This window comes from Cydia pomonella, chromosome 8 (assembly GCF_033807575.1).
Source record: "Cydia pomonella isolate Wapato2018A chromosome 8, ilCydPomo1, whole genome shotgun sequence".
NCBI classification, from domain to species: domain Eukaryota; kingdom Metazoa; phylum Arthropoda; class Insecta; order Lepidoptera; family Tortricidae; genus Cydia; species Cydia pomonella.
In genome coordinates, this window is record NC_084710.1 from 2,664,441 (window position 1) to 2,685,906 (window position 21,466).

General features: G+C 39.1%; 1 long non-coding RNA gene across 1 annotated transcript; it reads right to left on the reverse strand.

Annotated features, from left to right (window-relative positions):
* Positions 1-378: 378 nt before the first annotated feature.
* On the reverse strand, positions 379-18,349 carry LOC133520388 (uncharacterized). Its single transcript, XR_009799752.1, has 3 exons — positions 15,580-18,349; positions 3,706-4,089; positions 379-1,292 (listed from the first exon to the last, which is right to left on the reverse strand). It is a non-coding gene; the product is annotated as an uncharacterized LOC133520388 (long non-coding RNA).
* Positions 18,350-21,466: the final 3,117 nt, after the last annotated feature.

Below are 21,466 nucleotides of genomic sequence, written 5' to 3' on the forward strand. Positions count from 1 at the left end.
ATGAAGATGGAACTTGGAGGCGTAGAAAGAATAGGGAGCTAGAGGAGCTGGTTGCGATGCCCAACATAATTGGCGAAATCAAGGCCACACGACTCCGCTGGCTCGGTCACCTAGAGAGGATGGGAGAGGATCGTGCCGTGAGAAGAGCGTATGTGGGGCACCCGGGTGGAAAACGTCCGTCTGGGCGTCCCAGATACCGCTGGAGCGACGAAGTCCTAAAAGACCTGTTCGCCCTCGGAATACCCAACTGGCGTGAAGTGGCGCAGGATAGGGCAGAGTGGCGCTCTCTTGGGTCAGAGGCCAAGATCCTGTTTGGGTCACTGAGCCAGTGAAGTGAAGTGTGTGTGTGTGTGTGAAGACTTAATTTAATACCAATAATACCGACTAACCTAGTTTAGAAATCATAAGTATAGTAGAAACATATTTTATCAACAAACTCTTCAACCAATGAATATAGGGTGGCCCTACGAACATCATTTTTTTCGATTCCACTTTTTACTGATTGTTAACTTAAATGTACTCGTACCTAGTGGCGGGCGTCTTTCATTCCGGGGGTCGCGGGTTCAAACCTCGGCTCGTACCACTGAGGTTTTCGGAGCTTATGTACGAAATACAATTTGATATTTACCAGTCGCTTTTCGGTGAAGGAAAACATCGTGTGGAAACCGGGCTAATCCGAATAAGGCCTAGTTTTACCCTTTCGGTTAGATCGGATATATGGCAGTCACTTTTGTAGAAACTAGTACCTACGCCAATTCTCAGGATTAGTTGACAAACAGACCCCATGCTCTCATAACGCAAGGAAGATGAAGAGTTAACTAATATGTAATTACACGCACTAATAAACATAATTAGTATCAATTGATTGAATACAAATCGGCGCTTTTATGTGTACCAATAATTACCGAGATGGCTATAAAAAATAAATGGTTGCATTACTCACTACTAGATATCTGTTATCCTTGGTTTGATCTGTGGTAGTAATGAAAGCATTTATATCCTTGGGGATATGAACATATGTTAACCCTATATAGTGACGTAAAAAATGTATGCTTTGTCAGGGTCTAGATATTCTAAAAAACTATATGCACACACTTGGCAGCTCCTCTACACTTAATTATCGTCCTTCCATTTTTTTGCGTCGATACCGTCGGTTCTGTCGTAGACGATTCCGTGTTTGTTGAATCATTTTCTGTCCGTGTGGGTGTTATATCTTGATTGAATAATATAGGTACACACCTGGCCGATCCTTTACACCTTGGGAAACGTCTTATGTTCGTAGTCTTCGTGTCCTTAAATTACAGAAAAGACATCAATTCTCGAAAATAAATTGATGCACACTATTTGCAGCATCAGGCTTATTTTTCTTATTTGTCTATTATAAATTCAAATTCAAAATTGACTTAAAAAAGATATTGTCATTCTGATTACTTCAGGTTACATATTTATCTTGATTGGTTGTGTCGCCGATGTGATTTTCTGTTTATTGTGAACATTTATTAAAATAATATCGAAGGTATATCTCCCTTTTATTAATTACAGTCCATCATTCCAAACCATCTTTTTTATAAATATTAACTAGGATTTCATTTTTATATTCTCTGTGTAAGTATACCAATTTTAACTGTTTGTGAGTTTTTAACTTGATTTGTAAAATATGGTTGGGCTCAGGACTGGGAAACGGTCTCTTTTTTCAAGCCGGTTCCGTTCATTCACCCGGGAACGAAAAGAATTCGTTTCCGTTTGCGGTTACCGGCTAAAGAAGTGCTTTGATAGATATGCAAATATGGTATAGATATGCAAAATATGTCCTCATTTCATACTTCAGAGAGACCGCGAGCGCCAGTTCATTCTACAGATTAGCTGGTGAGGCAGGATAGGAGACCGTCGATTTTTCTTAACCACTTGGGCACAAAACATACTGGAACGTATTGAATTGAAACGAACGTCTTATTAATTGTCATAATCTCTAGATTACGATGGTAAAACAGTCACGAAATAAAACGGGAATGTTGAAAAATTCTGCAGTGAAAACATGAATATGGAAAGAAAAAATTTTTAACACCTGTGTACATAAAGTATACTGCCCATACTATTCCGTAACAGTGTTTTTATTTTTAGAAAAATGAACAAAATCTGGCGTGTAAATGAATCTGGAACCATTTTCTCATATAATATACAATACATCATATTTTGATCTTATTTGTAATTGCATTGTTTACTAATAAAAGTGAACAATCATATTAAACTGACCATTTGTAACACTTCTTTCAACGATAATATGGTTTATTTAAGATTGGCGGTGCTTCCAAATATTTAACTGATTTCAATTCCAAGTATTTTCATATTCTGAATGCATTTAATATCTCTAACGTAGGTACAAAAGAAGGTAGACTAATAAATAAAATAAATATTACAGGGACGTTCATACACAAATTGACTAAGTTCCACGGTAAGCCAAGAAGGCTTGTGTTGTGGGAGACAAAGATATAAATTATATACATATACTTAAATATATATAAAAAAATCCACGACTCAAGAAACCATTTGCTCAACACACAAATAAATACGCTTACCGCGATTCGAACCCAGGACCATTGGCTTCATAGGCCGGGGTCACTTATGCCACCTATGGCAGTTAGTGGAAGTTAGTTTCAATCTACAACACAGACTTGTCTACCCACTATAACTCATTAATGAAAAAACTTTACGGTTTAGATGGAATTCAGCCTTAAGCCAATTATAGAACGATATTGACGATATTGATTTTGTTAATAAATATAATGGATTATATAAATGAACATCATAATGTATTTCTGATTCCTGTTTCATTTACACCCAATATTACGTCTATTTCCGTAATAAAATGCCCCTACAGGGCGTCCCAAGATTATGGGACATCAAGGGAAAGTACCTTAAATATCGTAGTTAGGATATTTTGCTGAAAGAAGACTTTACGTTATTTTTAAAACTCAGTAATTCTACATTTAAAGATTTTCTAAGAATTACTTGCTTCATCTGGGAATCGAACCGACTCAAACATTTTACGTTGTTAGTTGTTACTTTCTTTTAAAATACATACTATGTTACTTAAGAAGAATTATTATTTTTTGTTCATTCTTTCGATTGGCATCATAAAAATAGGGGTGATTTTTTTTTCACATCTAAATCTGTTCGATTCCCAGTCGAAGCAAGTAATTCTTAGAAAATCTTTAAATGCAGAATTACTGACTTTTAAAAATAATTAAATAACAAAGTCTTCTTTCAGCAAAATATCCTATCTACGATATTTAAGGTTTCCCTTGATGTCCCATAGTCTTGGGACGCCCTGTATATTAATATCATATGCACATATATATTTAATTAATCGGCAAAGTATATGAGTTAGGGCCCAAAATCGAAGATCTCCTTACTGGAGAAACGCACGGTTAAGAACCGCCTACCACGTCTCTAGTTAGATAAATCCTTACATTCGTACAGCTATTTTCAAAAAAATTATCTCGAAATGATATGTGTAGTGTTCCTAGGATCCCAGAAGTTTAGGATTAGAGTCACTATGGGACTTGTCTACTCCTGTAAACGCTCGGTGAGTAACTGTCTTCCCCCACCTGTCTGCGTTAGGTGTGACGTATGCGCCAGGCATAGCAACACTACAAGGTCATCTTTATCTATGTGAGGTTGTTTTAATATTATGTGAACGCTTACTGATCCTTGGTTCGTTGTTGTTCGTTTTGTCGTCCGCGTCCCTGGTCTAGTCGTCAAGGCGTTGGTAACCCGAGGCCTTGAGGTGCTGGTTCTAACGTGAGACCTTGAGGTGCTGGTTCTAAGTTGAGGCCTTGAGGTTCTGGTTCTAACTGGAGACCTTGAGGTCCTGGTTGTAACTGGAGACCTTGAGGTGCTGGTTCTAACTTGAGGCCTTGAGGTGCTGGTTCTAAATTGAGGCCTTGAAGTTCTGGTTCTAACTGGAGACCTTGAGGTCCTGGTTGTAACTGGAGACCTTGAGGTGCTGGTTCTAACCGGACGCGTTAAAGGTCTGGTCATGGGGGGAAAGAGAGGACTGATCGACCCGGTTTCCTGTGTGCAATTGAGCTGAGAACAAACATTTTGATTTAGCTCATACGTTAAAGAAAAATATGTAACTTCATAAACAATATCCGAGACTACCCTGCAGTGCACAAAATTAAATTTGATATCCTTCATATTTCAAGAATTGGCAAACGTAGAAAAATGATATAATTCGTTTATTTAGTTTTGAATGAAGAGCCGGCTCTTCATTCTGTTAAATATGCCTTCTGTAGTACTTATACCTCAATGACAAATGGGTGTGTAATATTTAATATAATTATAACAAAACTGTCATACATTTGTGATAATACCATTTGATATATTATTATATGCTATAATGTATATTTTATTATACGTTTCTTTTTAATCGACTTCAATTTCATAGAAGGTTCTGTATTCGGTTGTGGCTATTTTTTTTTGTATGTTCACCGATTATTCCGACACCCGTGGTCCGATTTGAGTAATTCTTTTTTTGTTTGAAAGGAGTTACCTCCAAGGTGGTCCGAAAATATTTTTGGTTCTGATCTGATGATGGAATCCATGAGGAATTGAGGGAACTCCTCAATTTTTAAAGGCACAGGTATGGTGATTTGACTGTATTCTTAAGCAACTCAAACATTTCCTCTCGAAAACTACCAATTTGATGTAGTGCAACTGTAACCTTAACACGAGTTTGACTCTACATATTAGCTGACGTGTTCGTAACTTACTTTCTATACATCTCGCTCGCACTAATAGGATGCCAGTACGAGCGAGATGCATAGAAAGTAAGTTACGCTAGCGAATATGTCAGTGTCAAACTCGTGGTAAGGCTACTTACTAATTATGAAGACCACGGGCGATATGTGGAACTTACCTCTTATAATTGGGTGTATTATGATTTTTAATATAGGTAGTGTTGGAAATAAGAGGTGAGGGGTAGGTGTAAGAAGTGTGTGAGGTAGACGGGGTCTAAGGTTGGGGGTTGAGGGGTTGGGGCTTAACGAGTCAGGGTTTGAGAGGTTAGGGGGTTGGGGGGCGGTGAGTTGATGGGTCGGGACTAAGGGGTTGGGAGTTGAGGAATCGGATCGGTAGGAGGTCAGTGATCGTAGGTTGGAAGTTGAGGAATTGGAGGTCAGGATTTAGAGTTAAATGGTCTGGGGTTGAGGGGTCGGGGAATGGCAGTTGAAGGTTTGGTGGTTCAGGGTCAAGGGTTTTAATGATCCGGGGTTGATGTGCTGTGAGGTTGAGTGATCGGAGGGTTGAGGGATTAGTCAGTGGCGGGACGGAGGCTAGATTTAGAGTAGTGGCAGGAATGATTTCCCAGACGGACTCGAGGAAAATCCTGATTATTAATTAAAGTTAACGAATTTAGTGTAAAACATGATTGTGTTTTTCATTCATGCATCACGCGTCACTCATAAGCTCTTAACAAAGCCTTAAACTAAAAATGGAAAAATAAAAACTTTTTACAAAAAAAGTAAACCGACTTCAAAAAGGATGAAATAAAATACTATCCTTTTTTAAGTATATGAGTTATACCAACTGATATGTTTGAAGTCTGTGCCAAGCCAAATAGTAACAAAACCGGTCAAAAAAATCAGCTTTACGTCTATAAATCACATTACAGCTGTAGTAATAGGTATTATAAACGTGGAATAAATTCTGTCTGTTACCTTTTCACGGCTTAACACCTGAATCGATTTAGGTGAAATTTGGCATGAAGGTAAAAAGTTTAAGCTCTGAAGACGGTCCTTGAATTGTTTTATATTTCGAAATGAAGTTCTCTGGATAAGGGACTGGAAATAACTCAGTCTCTGGTTCGAAAGCCTTCCAGCCGGCGATCGGCGAGGATTTAGACCTTCGTAAATACAATGCGCTGGTTCAGGTGCCGCTAATACTTTTGTTGGCGCCTCGGACATTCAACACCCGTTTCTTGATGAAAACAGATGGAAACTAAACATAAAATAGATAAAATAAAGGCCCTACACTCACCCCCGTGGCGCTTGTGCAGGTCTTGGCTTGTTTTTCACTGTATAAATTCCGCTTTCAATATAGAGTCCGTCTTCTAAATATTGATATATAAAATTCACCGCAAAATCTTTCTTGTTAAATAAATTTCCGTGTTCACAAACCAACGGCAAAATCAAGTCTCTCTGACATTTTCTTCTTTTCGTTTTATTTCCAATTTCAAAATCTTGTCTCCAAAGCGCATGCCCCAAACTTTCCCCGAACGAGATATATATATGATAAAAATGGTGTGAATGAAAAGGATGACAAATGTGTCGAACGAAACAATTTTGAGGATGCGTTCCGAAATATGATATTAAAAACTAAACATTCCCCCGCCCGAGAAAGGCTAAAGCCTTTATCAACAAACAAACAAAACTCAACTCTAACATTAAACTAAAACAGTTTGGTATAGCTAATCTTCCAGAGGAAGCCTACAAATTTTAACAACTGGCCGCGTGAGACTACCTGTAGAAGTTTTAATACGTACTACCCTAACAACACCGTCTTTGCCGGGTAGCAACTCCTCTATTCTCCCTAACTTCCATTTCAGAGGAGGTAAATTTTCCTCCTTTATAAGAACCAGATCGCCCAGCTTAGGCGGATCAGTTGGAGATGTCCATTTTCTACGCATTTGAAGAGAATGAAGATATTGTTCACTCCATTTCCTCCAGAGGCGTTGAGATATAGCCTTTATTAAGTTGTAACGACTTAACCGTGAGTCTGGAATATCCTCAAAATTGTACTCCGGAACCGAAAGCAAAGGTCTACCGATAAGTAAATGGGCAGGCGTCAAGACCTCCAGTTCATGAGGATCTTGGGACAACGGGCATAACGGACGACAATTTAGAACCGCTTCTACCCTGGTAAATACCGTTACCAATTCGTCGAACGTTAAAACCTGTTCACCTATGACACGCCGCAATAATGTTTTAGCCGATTTTACGGTCGCCTCAAATAAACCACCGAAATGAGGCGCTGCTGGAGAATTAAACCGCCACGTTATTGACTGCTTGGCCGCGCCATCGCTAAGCCCTTGTTGTACTTCCTGAGAAGCCAAATATCTCCGTACATCATCCAAGTACCTATTTGCACCAGTATAATTAGTCCCGCAATCTGAACGTATCACACTCGGCATACCGCGTCGAGATGTGAAGCGCGTCAAAGCCGCGAGGAAACCTTCTGTCGAAAGGTCAGTGACGCACTCTAAATGAACCCCTTTGGATGCAGAACAGATAAATACGCAAAGATACGCCTTTAAAATTTTCGCGTTCCGCAATCGAGAATGTTTAATGCTGAACGGACCAGCAAAATCAGTTTGCACTGTGTGAAACACACCAGTAGCATTAACCCGATCCCTGGGCAATGCTGACATAATCGGCGCTGTAGGTCTAGCCTTGGTTCTGAAACATTTCATACACTTGAAAATTCGTGTACGAATCACTTGTCCCGCGGAAAGAATCCAAAATTGTCGTTGTAATACCGCCATGAGCACCGTAGCTCCCGCATGACAATAAGTCACATGAAAATGATCCACAATCAAAACTGTAAGAGCGTGTGATTTTGGTAAAATCACGGGATGCTTTCGTGGAAATGATAAACTCGAATGCTCCAAACGACCTCCAACGCGCAACAAGCCGTCATCCCCAATAAGCGGCAGAAGCCGACGTAGTCGCGTGGAACATTGTTTATTCTGGGCCAAGCAGTGGATATCATCCGCAAACTCCTCCTGCTGAACCAATTTAATTAACCGCTGCAAAGCGAGCCGTCGCTCTGACACTGTCAAAACCCCTATAAGTTTTTCAGAAGAATTCCTGGCATTGTTGACAAACCGGAAACAATATGCTACGACCGCCAATAACATATTTAACCTACTAAACCGCGTAAAAATATTATCTTTGTCAACAATTCCGACTAAGGCCCGAACATTTACCTTCACCTTCCGCAATCCAGGTAATGGATCTTCCGCTTTATCCATTATATTCCTGGGCCAGGTCTCTGCATCACCTGACAACCAAGGAGGTCCCCACCATAAAGGATGCTCCAGCAGTACCGATGTGCGACAACCGCGACTCGCGACATCAGCAGGGTTCATTTCTGAAGGTAAGTGTCTCCAGGTTATGTCTAAGCCGCAATTCAGGATTTGAGAAACCCGATTGCCCTCAAAAGTCTGCAACAAATGTGGCGATACCTTCAACCACGAGAGAACAATAGTGCTGTCACACCATCCGCAGATTCCGTCGATCGTCATGTCATCAGTGATGGCAGCAACGACGTATTTCAAAAGTCTGACTAGTAACGCAGCACCGCTTAGCTCTAGTTTCGGAATTGTTAGTTTTGATTTAATCGGCGAAACTCGTGATTTGGCCATCATCAAACTAACCTTGACCCTCCCGTCATGTCCCACAGTCCTCAGATAAACCGCTGCACCATATCCAAGCTCTGATGCATCTGAGAACCCGTGCAGAGAACAAGACTTAACGTCTAATAAGACAAAGCGTTCCATACGTAGACTTGAAATTTGAGGCATTTCTTTTAAAATGCCTTGCCATTCCGCAATCACGTCATTAGAAGCTTCCGCGTCCCATGACAAATTCTTCAACCAGAGTTGCTGCATGAGGACCTTACCCTGAAAAATGACCGGACAGATCCACCCCAAAGGATCAAAGGCCCTAGCTAATGTTGACAAAATTGACCGCTTTGTACACCCGCCAGTATCGTCTAGCCTAGTACGATATGAGAAACTGTCGCTGCTAGAATCCCATTGAACACCAAGGATTTTATAGAAGCTAGGCCCATCCGCATTATCAAATATCTTCCGAGGTTTTTCTAAATGCTCCTCTTCTATGTCCTTTAAGACTTCCTTACTATTGGACGTCCACTTACTAAGCTCGAAACCGCCAGAGCGTAGTAAGTCCGTCAGTTCCTGCTTCAACTTGCTCGCGTCTTCTATGGAATCAGCCCCGCCTAAAATATCATCCATATACACCGAAGAGCGAAGAAGATGTGCCGCTGCAGGAAACCGTGGTTCCTCGTCGTCTGCTAACTGTCTTAGCGTCCGAATCGCGAGGTATGGGCTCGACTTCATACCGTAAGTTACTGTATTTAGCCGATATATAAGCAAAGGCAAATCTGGGGACTCCCTCCAGAAAATGAGCTGGAACCGCCGATCCTCCTCTGCAATCAAAATCTGTCTAAACATCATCCTGATGTCCGTTGTAAAAACATAACGATGTAGCCTAAATCTACAGATAATTTCCGCGATGTCTCGCTGTAGCTTTGGACCCGCATGTAAACAATCGTTTAGGGCGACTCCATTAGCTGATGCGCAACTAGCATCAAATACAACCCGAATTTTATCCGAATCTGCCTTAAAAATTCCATGATGGGGAATGATATAGCTCCCACTTGTATAATCCTGTGGTTCTCCGTTACACAAGGACATGTGTCCAGTCTCCAAATACTCCCGCATAAATCCAACATACTTATTTCTAAAAGCCTCGTTGCCGTTCGCGAGGAGCCGCCTTTCCATAGCTAAGAACCGCTTCATGGCTATGGGTACGGTATTTCCAATCACAGGAGCATCAGATAAAAAAGGCAACCGTGCCGAATATCTGCCCTCTTCAACCCGTCGATGGGTTTCCTTAAAAATCGTCTCACATTCCAGATCTTTTGGGCTTTCTACCTGAACTGGAATGTCCTCCACTTCCCAGAATCGCTCTAAAATCTGATCTGTGGTTGTGCTACAGAAAAAGACTTGGGAGCAAGGAACTTGAGGGGAAGCCGCAATAGTGACTGGACCTGACAATACATCGCCGAACACAGTTTTCGTCACCCGTGGAATGTGATCATTGATTTTAATGCGTCCGCTGAGTACAATCTCACCAAGTAGGTCTTCGCCTATTAAAATGTCAATCTCCCGACTGACAAAGAACTGTTCATCCGCAAGATACAGTCCCCGATAATTATCCGCTAATTGAGCAGGCAACGAATATCCAGGCAGGTTATGCGTGATTTTATTTAAGACTGTAGCCGTGGTCACTAGCACAGGCTGATCCGTCAGCCTAGGTGCCATGGTCAGGTTAACTGCTCCCCTACAACCGCTTATAGGAGTACAGTTCAGTCCTGTGATCGGGGCGTCAGGCTTAAACCGCTTTAAGCCCAACTTCTGCACGCATGACTCCGATATAAATGTGCTCTCGCTTCCTCCATCCAGCAAGGCCCGCGCCTCCTGGTAGCTTCCGCTGCTATCCAGTACTCTTATTATTGCCGTTGCAAGTAGCACCTTCCGCTGATACACATGAGGTTTATTTACCTGTGATGACATTAGCCCAGTGACTCCAGGGACCGCACTTCCTGGATTACCGCTGGTCAAGGGTGCACTCACAATAGGAGCACTTGGAGAGGACGAGGTAACATTGTGAGCCTTCCCGCTTTTAACAACATTGTTTGACGTCGAATGTTGTTCACGATCTGAACCAGTTGCCGGAAGATCAAAATGTAATAAATAATGGTGTTTAGACGAATTACACTTGTAACAGTTCTTGTTATAAGTGCACTGGTTAATATTGTGACCATTCAAACACTTGAAGCACAATCTAAGTAATACTACCTGACGCTTTCCTTCTCCAAAAATTTCTCACACCTAGCAATGAAGTGTCCGCTTTTTCCGCATAGTCGACACGTAGACGCCGAACCCGCACCCTGGAATGCCGCATGAGCCTTTACCGCATGGCTCTGTCCACTTCCACTACGCCTTCCCGCTGACGTACCGGCCTGTGGCTCCGCACTGGATTCCAAAATCCGTATTTCGGTTTCCAAAAACTTGATAAGGTCCGAGAATGTGGGCAATTCTTTATCGGCGTGCTTGTCTTCAAAATGTTTCTTCAAGTTGCCGTCTAACTTTTGAAAATTAATATAAAACAGCAAATAGCACCACGAATCAACAGGAAACTGCATCTTTTCCAAGGCTTTTGTGTTTTCAATCAAAGTATTTAAAAATATTTTTAAACCACTTACCCCTTTAGTGGTGACATGAGGTACACTTGACAAATTGTGCAACAGGCGGTCCGCCAACAACCTTTTGTTGTTATACCGCGCATTTAATAAATCTATCGCTACCGAATAATTGTCCCCTGTGACCGACAAATGTTGAATCAAGGACTTCGGTTCTCCTAAAAGCGAGCCCGCTAAATAATACATTTTTTCAGTGTCCGATAAAGTGGTATCATTTCCCACCAAAGACTGAAATAGTTCCATAAACGGAACAAACTCTTCCACCTGTCCCGCAAAGGTAGGAAGTTTAACTTTAGGGAGAACTGCCCTATTTCGCGCGCTCTTAGGATTGTCATTACCGCTACCGCCGCTACAGCTATTGTCCGCATTAGCTGAAGCATTCAAATTAGTCAATCCTAAATGACGTTGTTTTATAAAATAATATTTTTTGTTGTACGCCTCGTACTCCTGAAGATGACTTTCCAAATCAAAGCTCTCTATATCCGCAGCAGAGAGCTGAAGTTCATAAAACATTTCCGTAAATGCCTCATAAACTTTATCTAAATCTTGAAACCGCACCATAAAATCGCTTTCTTGTTCCGAAGACAATTCGGGATTACGAGCCAATCCATCCAATACATCAATACTACGACATGCCGTATGATATTTCATTTGCAGCAACTGTATCCGCCTAGCTGCCGCCATGTTTACGTTAGTATTTGAATACGAAATCCAAAAAAATATAATCAATAGAATCCCGAACCCGAACAAGAACCACACCATGAAAACTACAAATAACAATAACAATTACACATTATTTTTAATGCCGCACCGCAATAAATCTTAAGTTTAAACCGCACCGTGTAAATATAATATATTAAGTTTTTACCGCTAACTTCAATATATTATAAAATGTTTTTCCGCAACCTTTGAAGGAAAATGTTTAGAACCCCTGAAAAATTGTTTATGTACCGAAATAGCATTAAATACCGATAAATAATGCTCTATACCGCTTGTACTAGAAATATAAATACTTAGAAAAATACAAAAACCGGACCTTGGCTAAGGCTCGAACCGTCGACCTCACGTTTACTAAGCACCTACTATAACCACTTGGCTATTCAAGCGACTAACAAGTTCAACGAAATAACCCTATAGTATCCTACGTCGATATGGTAACCTAGCAACCAAACTGTTTTAATTTGAAATGTCATAAAATAAACAATTCCAATAAAATAAATTTATGAAAAATTGAATTTTGCAATTGAATTACTTCAATAAAATTCAATGCTTAAAATGAATGTTCGTTTAAAATACCACAAACGCGAACGCAAAACGCCAAATGAGATAAATCCGCGATGAATAACGGTGGTATGTAGGTGTATGAAAATGAAATGTAATAAAATAAAATCCCCAGTCAATATATATGAAAATATTAATAAATGAGACCTAAAATAGATATTTCCCCCAAAATTGGTGTGAAGTGAAACCGCAATGACAAAATGATTATATTTCGACCGCTCGAAATATAAGGATGAGAAAAGAAACGGATGAAATGTACCGAGGCGCCGATGAGCCCGAATTTAAGCAAATCCGGCTCGAAGACCAAATGGTTCGAAAGCCTTCCAGCCGGCGATCGGCGAGGATTTAGACCTTCGTAAATACAATGCGCTGGTTCAGGTGCCGCTAATACTTTTGTTGGCGCCTCGGACATTCAACACCCGTTTCTTGATGAAAACAGATGGAAACTAAACATAAAATAGATAAAATAAAGGCCCTACACTCACCCCCGTGGCGCTTGTGCAGGTCTTGGCTTGTTTTTCACTGTATAAATTCCGCTTTCAATATAGAGTCCGTCTTCTAAATATTGATATATAAAATTCACCGCAAAATCTTTCTTGTTAAATAAATTTCCGTGTTCACAAACCAACGGCAAAATCAAGTCTCTCTGACATTTTCTTCTTTTCGTTTTATTTCCAATTTCAAAATCTTGTCTCCAAAGCGCATGCCCCAAACTTTCCCCGAACGAGATATATATATGATAAAAATGGTGTGAATGAAAAGGATGACAAATGTGTCGAACGAAACAATTTTGAGGATGCGTTCCGAAATATGATATTAAAAACTAAACAGTCTCATTTCCACACTTGCGTGCTATGGACAGTTCGAAAATAAATAAAAACAGCACTGTACAATGCAACCATCGCATATTTCTCGCGTCAGCATTAAAATTCAATATAGTGACTTTATAATAATTGCGATTACGCCATACATCGTTTTATGAATTGGTTTACGTTTATACGTGCTCCTAGCTGGTACTCATATACCTTGGTTATCAACAAATACACATACCAAAATCAGTGTTTCCATCAAGACGACAATCTATTGAAATATTATGTTAATGTGATATTTGTAGAATCTAGTTACGCCTATTTTAAGGGGCCACAGTACCAGTACTGCCAGCAGCACAATTCCAACACAATCAACCATCAAGAATCATATCAGCTCAGATGTACAACCTGTACAAGCACTTTAAAAATTACAACGGCAAATAAACGCATTGGATTTATATTAATATATCGACAAACATGGTACGGACTGCGCTAAGAAGGTTCGACCGTGTGTTCTTAGTTAGTTAGTTAGTTAGTGCTTCTGGGCATTTTCCGCAAATCGACAACCATTGTGCCTATTTTGCGTGAAACGAGGTAGCGCTACTCTAACCACCCCAGCTCCTCCACGAAGCCTAGCAAAGTTTTCAGGTTGCTAATTGCCTCTCCTAGTGTGCACGGAGTCCCTAGGTATTTGTTCCTGTATACTTCTACCTGTTTGCAGTCTAGGAGAATATGTTTTGTTGTTTCTTCTTCTTCCATGCACGCTCTGCACATGGGGCTGTCCGTTTTACCCATATTGTGTAGGTGTTTGTTAAGTGTGTTATGTCCTGTAATTAATCCTACTATTTTACGTAGTTGGTGTCGAGGTGTTTTCAGTAGTATTTTGGTGAGTTTGTGGTTCAGTTCCGGTAGAAAATCCTTAGTCTGCCTGCATGTGTCCATTTCATTCCAGTATTTATTGTGCAGTTGTCTGTGATGTAGGTCTAGCTGGTTGTGTATATAGGATATTGGTAGGGGTATGATGGGCTCGGGTCCATATGCCGGCGTTTCTGAGCCTTTCCTGGCCAGTTCGTCTTCTGCATCGTTTCCTCTTGATCCACTATGCCCCTTTATCCATTGAATTGTTACTTTGTTGCCTTCTTTGCTCACTTCCGTGAGGCTTCGATGACATTCGAGTATGAGCTCTGAATTAAGTTTGTCGCTGCATAGCGCTTGTAGTACTGATTTACTGTCTGATAGTATTAGTATATTTTCGTGTTTCACCTGTCGTCTTGTTATGGCATTGCAAGCTTCTATTATTCCCACACATTCTGCTTGGAATACCGTGTTATGTTCTCCCAGGGGTTTTGAGATTTGTATGTTTAGGTCCTCCGAGAAGACACCACATCCTGTCCCTTCAAATGTTTTTGAGCCATCTGTGAATATTCTTAGGTTTGTTTGGTCTAGTCCTTCTTTTGGATCTTCTGTTAATGATATGGCGTATTCTTTCCAGAAGATCATAGTTTTTGGTGTTTTGTCGATGGGCGCCTCCAGCATGGGTAGTTTTGAGATCATATTTTCATAGATCTTCTTGTGCGATGAGCTGAAGGATGTCCATAGGTTTAGTTTTTTCAACCGGAGAGCCGTGGCAGCCGCTTCTTTTTGTATATATATATGTAATGGTAGGAGTCCTAGCATTATTTCTAGCGCCGCAGTCGGAGTAGTTCTCATACAGCCCGTCGCAGCCACACATGCTAGTCTTTGTGTTTTGTTTAGTTTGTCTATTACCGTGGTTAGCTGGGTTTAGTTTGTCTATTACCGTGTGTTCTTAGGTACCTGCCTAGTGCCTACAGAAACTATGTTCATTACTGTCATAGTAAGGCAACATATTTTACATACTTATATAGCCGCATCTTTATCGAATCGCACCAAAATGCTTCTAAATTTGGCTTGGCACCGACTTCAAACATATGAATTGGTAACGCATATACTTAAAAAAGGATAATATTTTATTTCATGCTTTTTTAAGTCGGTTTACTTTTATTTGTAAAAAAATTTTATGTTATAATTATTGTGATTTCATCTAAACTGTCATTAATATAATGCCTATTGTAATTTAATTTTTAAGTAGTATATAGACATGTTTTATAATGACTTTTGCTATATTATATTTTACCCACCTAACCCGACCTAACCTATTTTTTAAAGGTTTTTTATTCTGCGGGGGCCAGTTCAAACCTTAGTTAAACCACAGAATAACTAATGTTAAACCACTCTTTTACTAGGTATTTTATTCCACGAGGGGTCGAAGTTCTAACCTTATAAAAATGTAGCCAAACAACATTTTAGCAGATATATGTGGCCTTGAGGATAAAAAGTGGCCAAAAGTGACCCATTCATCAGGGATTGATATAATGACAAAGATCGTTTTGTAACTTACCGGCACTGAGTTATTGTAATTACTGTCGAAATAACAACGTGTGTAGTTTGGACTCGTATCGATAATAAACAGAGCAAATGTATAAACCCGTAGTATTATTCTAAAGACCATGTTTACTAAGGACGTAAAAAAATTCCAAGGTAATTTAAGAATTCGAATCGAACTCTGATTGTACAGCTGGTTTTAAATTAAAAATAATAATGACTTACGAGTATAAGGATTTCAAATAAACCTTATCTTAAATTGAACGTGAAATAATAATGCGTGTTGGACAAGAACAAGTAGTAATTCCGATGCGAAGACCAGAAATATTAGGTAGATACTGCAAATGCAAGTTGAAGAGAAGTACCTTAGCGTTGGAAATTCTCGGATTTTTTTGGAAAGAAAGTTTCCATTTTAGAAATGAGAAATATCATTCCCAATACAAAAATAAGTTGCCTAATTTTCTCCCTGTGGAATATAACGGAATATGGGAAATTTTTTCTTCATAGTGGCAATACCTACCGCGGATGCCTCGGCTGTGGAATGAGCAATGTTTTCCCGAGGGGCTACAGTCTGGGGTTCTTCAAAAAAGTGTACACGGTTTTAAAGGGTCGGCAACACGCATATAATTAAATTAAATTAAATATCATTTATTTTCAGGCAACTATGGCCCATATTATACATACCTTACAGACTAACATACATACAATAATAAACGAGCTGAAGTGCACGTAATGCCCCGATCGCAGCTGGAATACTTTCAGCTCGTAACGGATCTTCTTGCGGACATATTAAACCACATCTTCTGCCGTGGCGGAAACATGCAGGCGCGATACATATAGCGCCGTGTTCGGTGTGGCAACCCTCATGCCAGAAGCAACATCCAGCTCTGCAGTGCCACACTGGCTCTTGCGAGGCGCTTTGCGACGCCTCCTCTCCGCCTCACGCCTGTGTGAATCCTTTCTCGGCGTGGGGTGGCTTCTCATCACGAGAAACATGTTCAAACACCCTTGAAGGTGCTTTTCTCAGTTTTGCAGCAGCAGCGTAATCGCGATGAGGAGTCGCTGATACACCAACTGGAGCCGGCGGGGACAAGCGTCATATCGCTCGTTGCTGACCCAGCATTGCACATAATTGCAAGCGCATCACTACCCGAGCCCAAGTCAGTGGCCCCGTGTGACCTACATGTCTCTGGTGTTATAGGCGTTATGACGGTAACGATGATTGCTTACCTTCAGGCGGGTCGTATGCTTGTTTTCCACCTACGTGGTATAACAAAACCGGATAAGTGCGAGTCGAACTCGCCCACCGAGGGTTTGTTGTTATAGCGGCAACAGAAATACATCATTTGTGAAAAGTTCAACTTTCTAGCTATCACGGTTCACGAGACAGTCTGGTGACAGACGGACAGATAGACAGACAGACGGACAGCGGAGTCTTAGTAATAGGCTCCCGTTTTACCCTTTCGGTACAGAACCCTAAAAATACTTCAAACTAACTTTACGTGTAGTGCATTCGGAGACCTTACAGGATGCAAAAATCTGAAGCTTCCTGACAATAGCACACTTTATAAGATGAACCGTTGTTTCCCTATATAAGGATCTTTCCGTCGCCTATGAAAAGGGTACGTCTGTTTGAAAGACTCGTCTATTCACAGATGAGAGTGTATCTTACCAACAGTAACACTCTTGAATGACCATCGACGGATCTTATGTCTTTGGAATAAGGTTTACAAAAGTATAGGCTAGTTGACAATTAAATTAAATAGGGAGCAATGGCTCATACTCGAATATAGTGGACATATTCACTATATTGGTGCACTGCATTAGTGATCCAGTGACATCACTCTTGCTTGGAAGCCGTTTCGTGGAAAACAAGGAAAATGCCATTTACTCGATGAATGCGTTTACTATAGGTATATATAAGGAATAGAATAGTACACCATTCTTTTTTTCGTTTTTAGATTTAAAAAAAACGGCCAAGTGCGAGTCGGACTCGCCCATAAAGGGTTCCGTACCATTTATGACGTATTAAAAAAACTACTTTACTAGATCTCGTTCAAACCAATTTTCGGTGGCAGTTTGAATGGTAATGTACATCATATATTTTTTTAGGTTTATCATTCTCTTATTTTAGAAGTTACAGGGGTGGGGGGACACACATTTTACCACTTTGGAAGTGTCTCTCGCGCAAACTATTCAGTTTAGAAAAAAATTACATTACAAACCTCAATATCATTTTTGAAGACCTATCCATAGATACCCCACACGTATGGGTTTGATGAAAACAAAATTTTTGAGTTTCAGTTCTAAATATGGGGAACTCCCAAATTTTTTTTTTTCTATTTTTGTGTGAAAATCTTAATGCAGTTCATAGAATACATCTACTTACCAAGTTTGAACAATATATATAGTAGTTTAGGAAAAAAGTGGCTGTGACATAAACGGACAGACAGACGGACATGACGAATCTATAAGGGTTTCGTTTTTTGCCACTTGGCTACGGAACCCTAAAAAGGAATTTTGAAACTTTGAGGACTTATTTATTTAAATTATTTCAATATATCTTTTAAGTTTCCAATTTATTGTGATCAATTGCTCTTTTTCTAAATCTTTTTATAATTAAATCTATTTAAGTAGATTTAGTTACAAAATTCAACTTGTGTCAACTGTGAACAATGGTACGGTCGGTGCCCCAACTTATGTAACCAAGTGGAGTCAAATTAAAGTTAGTTGGCAGCGATTTTAATAGCCCAGACGGTGCAAGTAATTTTACAGTACATATAAATAAATAAATAAATAAAATAAAATTAATTTTAATATCTTAGTATATAATTTATTATTATTATGTTTTTTTTTAAGTAGTACCTATTATTAATAAATTATTTAATAAATAAATATTATAGGACATTATTACACAAATTGACTAAGTCCCACAGTAAGCTCAATAAGGCTTGTGTTGAGGGTACTTAGACAACGATATATATAATATATAAATATTTATAAATACTTAAATACATAGAAAACACCCATGACTCAGGAACAAATATCCATGCTCATCACACGAATACATGCCCTTACCAGGATTTGAACCCGGGACTCAGCTTCGTAGGCAGGGTCACTACCCACTAGGCTAGGCCAAACCGGTCGCCACATATGGTGCTACTTTTTCAAATGACTAGCTACACTTTTTAAAGCTTACTATTTACTTTATCATAGCCAACGGAACTGCACTAGTGCGAAAATTAGCATATTACGTTACTATGTCGAACATTTAAAGAGCCATATGTACTGTAAAACGTTGTACGATTCATGTGCGAATAGGTAATTCGCAACTCGTATCGATTTAAAACACTCCCTTTGGTCGTGTTTTAATTTATCGCCACTCGCTTCGAATTTCCTATTTTTCGCACTTGTATCGTAATGTACTATTATAGCAGTGTGACGTTTAAAATAACCCGTGCACCGTCTGGGCTATCAAAATCGCTGCTAATTTATCTTGGTTTGACTGTAGTTTTTATTAAGTTGAGTACAGGCTCTTTATTTCATCGCTTAGCTACAAATTAGTGTTAATGTTAGACAATATTGGCGGTCTGTTGTGATGAGAGTTGAGAGAGTGTCGTAGCCAGACCATAGTTTTTTATTATCGCAAATTGTATGGTACATTTTAAACTTGTGTTAGGTTCGTCAAACTTACGTTTAACGGCGAAATGAGGCACTCATTTTCAACGTTCATTTCATGAAATGCAATTTTGGAATTGATCATTTCATTGTATGGTTAGGTTAGGTTTGACTGTTTAACGATGTGATCAACTGATCATTTCGTGAAAAGATTGCCAGATCTGACCAGGTTGACTTTTGAACGTTAATTCCTAAATAATTTAGAACCTAAACTTCCTTCCATTTCAATCGAACCTTTCTTCCATTTCTATCGAACCTTCAAATTCTGTGATTGTATATCGAAAACTACGTCTTCAGAAAGTGGCATCCTAAGAAAGTGACATCCCTAGAAAGTGACATCGAAAGTTAGTATAGTTAGTTATAATATGTGACGTCGATGCCACATATAGTTTTTAGGAATGGGTATTACATGGAAGACCTAGAAATGGCAATGAATATTAGGATGTTAAACGTTTGTATTAAAAAAAAAAAACAATCACATCTCCACAAGGTTCCCTTTGTTCTATTATGAAGTAATAATGTGCCAAATTTTGACACAGTTACTCATACTTTAGAATTTGATATCTGATACAACACTTACATAAAAAAATACATTAATACAAAAAATGGCCGGTTTACGTAAAGTTGTAATTACTTATACAGGTTTTTTTTTTATGAAACCATTAAATGCCTCCATGTAAGATTTTTTCTTTGGTCAAGTTCATTTCATTCATTTTAGTAGGATTGCAGAATTGTATCACTTTGAGCGACCGATAATGTTTGATAGTTCTTAAAATTGGTTTTTGTAATTTTTATATGTTTTTGACTAAGAGAAACTTTGTAGACCTAAAACATGAAAAAAAAAATTGGAGCACCCTAACATATGTACGACTTACAATACAATACAACGATACAAATCCCCTATGTTGTGCAATAACTTCAGAATAAATGTACATAGAAACACATATAATACATGAAGATAGAGGCAACTTAATGTGTAAAACCAGAAAGCTCTTTTTAGTCTTACTTAAAATGGCGTCAGGATAATGAAGAACAAATAAATAAAGTATCGTTCTCAGAACGTCACTCATCTCAAAATTGCCTTCTTGAGAAAATGATCTAGACCGAGTTAAGAAATTATTTATATAGAATTATCAGGATCGGGGCCTATAAGGTGTCTTCTAAGGTTCCTATAATATGGGATTTCTCAGTAGTTAAAGAAAATGACGCTTTTGTACTTCATCAAGCATAACTTAACTCCTTTTAAGCGACAAACATAATAAATCTTATATAATAAATCATCATACTCCTCCTAAATTATAAATGACCATAATGGCGCAGATGGGGTAAATCCTCTTAAGCAAAGTCATCAGAATAGATTAAAAACAAACTAGTACGATTATCCCATTAAAATTGATTAAGCACGACTTTAAAAGCCTTAGGCCTCATTCTGTAGTTGCAATCTAGAATATGGGCTTTGACGACCGGTTTGGCCTAGTGGGTAGTGACCCTGCCTACGAAGCTGATGGTCCCGGGTTCAAATCCTGGTAAGGGCATTTATTCGTGTAATGAGCATGGATATTTGTTCCTGAGTCATGGGTGTTTTCTATGTATTTAAGTATTTATAAATATTTATATATTATATATATCATTGTCTAAGTACCCTCAAAACAAGCCTTATTGAGCTTACTGTGGGACTTAGTCAATTTGTGTAATAATGTCCTATAATATTTATAAAAAAAAAAAATGAGGTCTCCGTTTTGAAGCACTGAGACTGAATTGAGTTTACGGCGCTGCGGTCTACCACGTGGTGGTGCTCAATAAAGGTAACATTAGTATCGACCACTGCGCCATTTTACATGAACATTTTGTACAAAGTGACTCTATTTCATAGCTTTTGAAATAATATAAACAACTGACTTCAAAAGCGAAACAATAAAGTTTTATTGTTGTATTTCAAGAAGCCTACAAAACACACTCGGAACAATAATCTTTAAACCATAAATTATATGATATCATTTCATATCTGAGAGATACAAATAATAATCTTTGAATAGCAAGAACATCAATGTTGACTTGGGTAATATCATACTGAACTAGAGACAAGTGGTTAGTGATGGGTAGTTAAAGGAAATATTCCCCGAGCGCATTATATTTCAAATTATTTTGGAAATGTTCAGAAATATTTCCTACTCAAGGATATATTATATAGGCTACTTATTGCGTTAATTTATTACAAATCAACA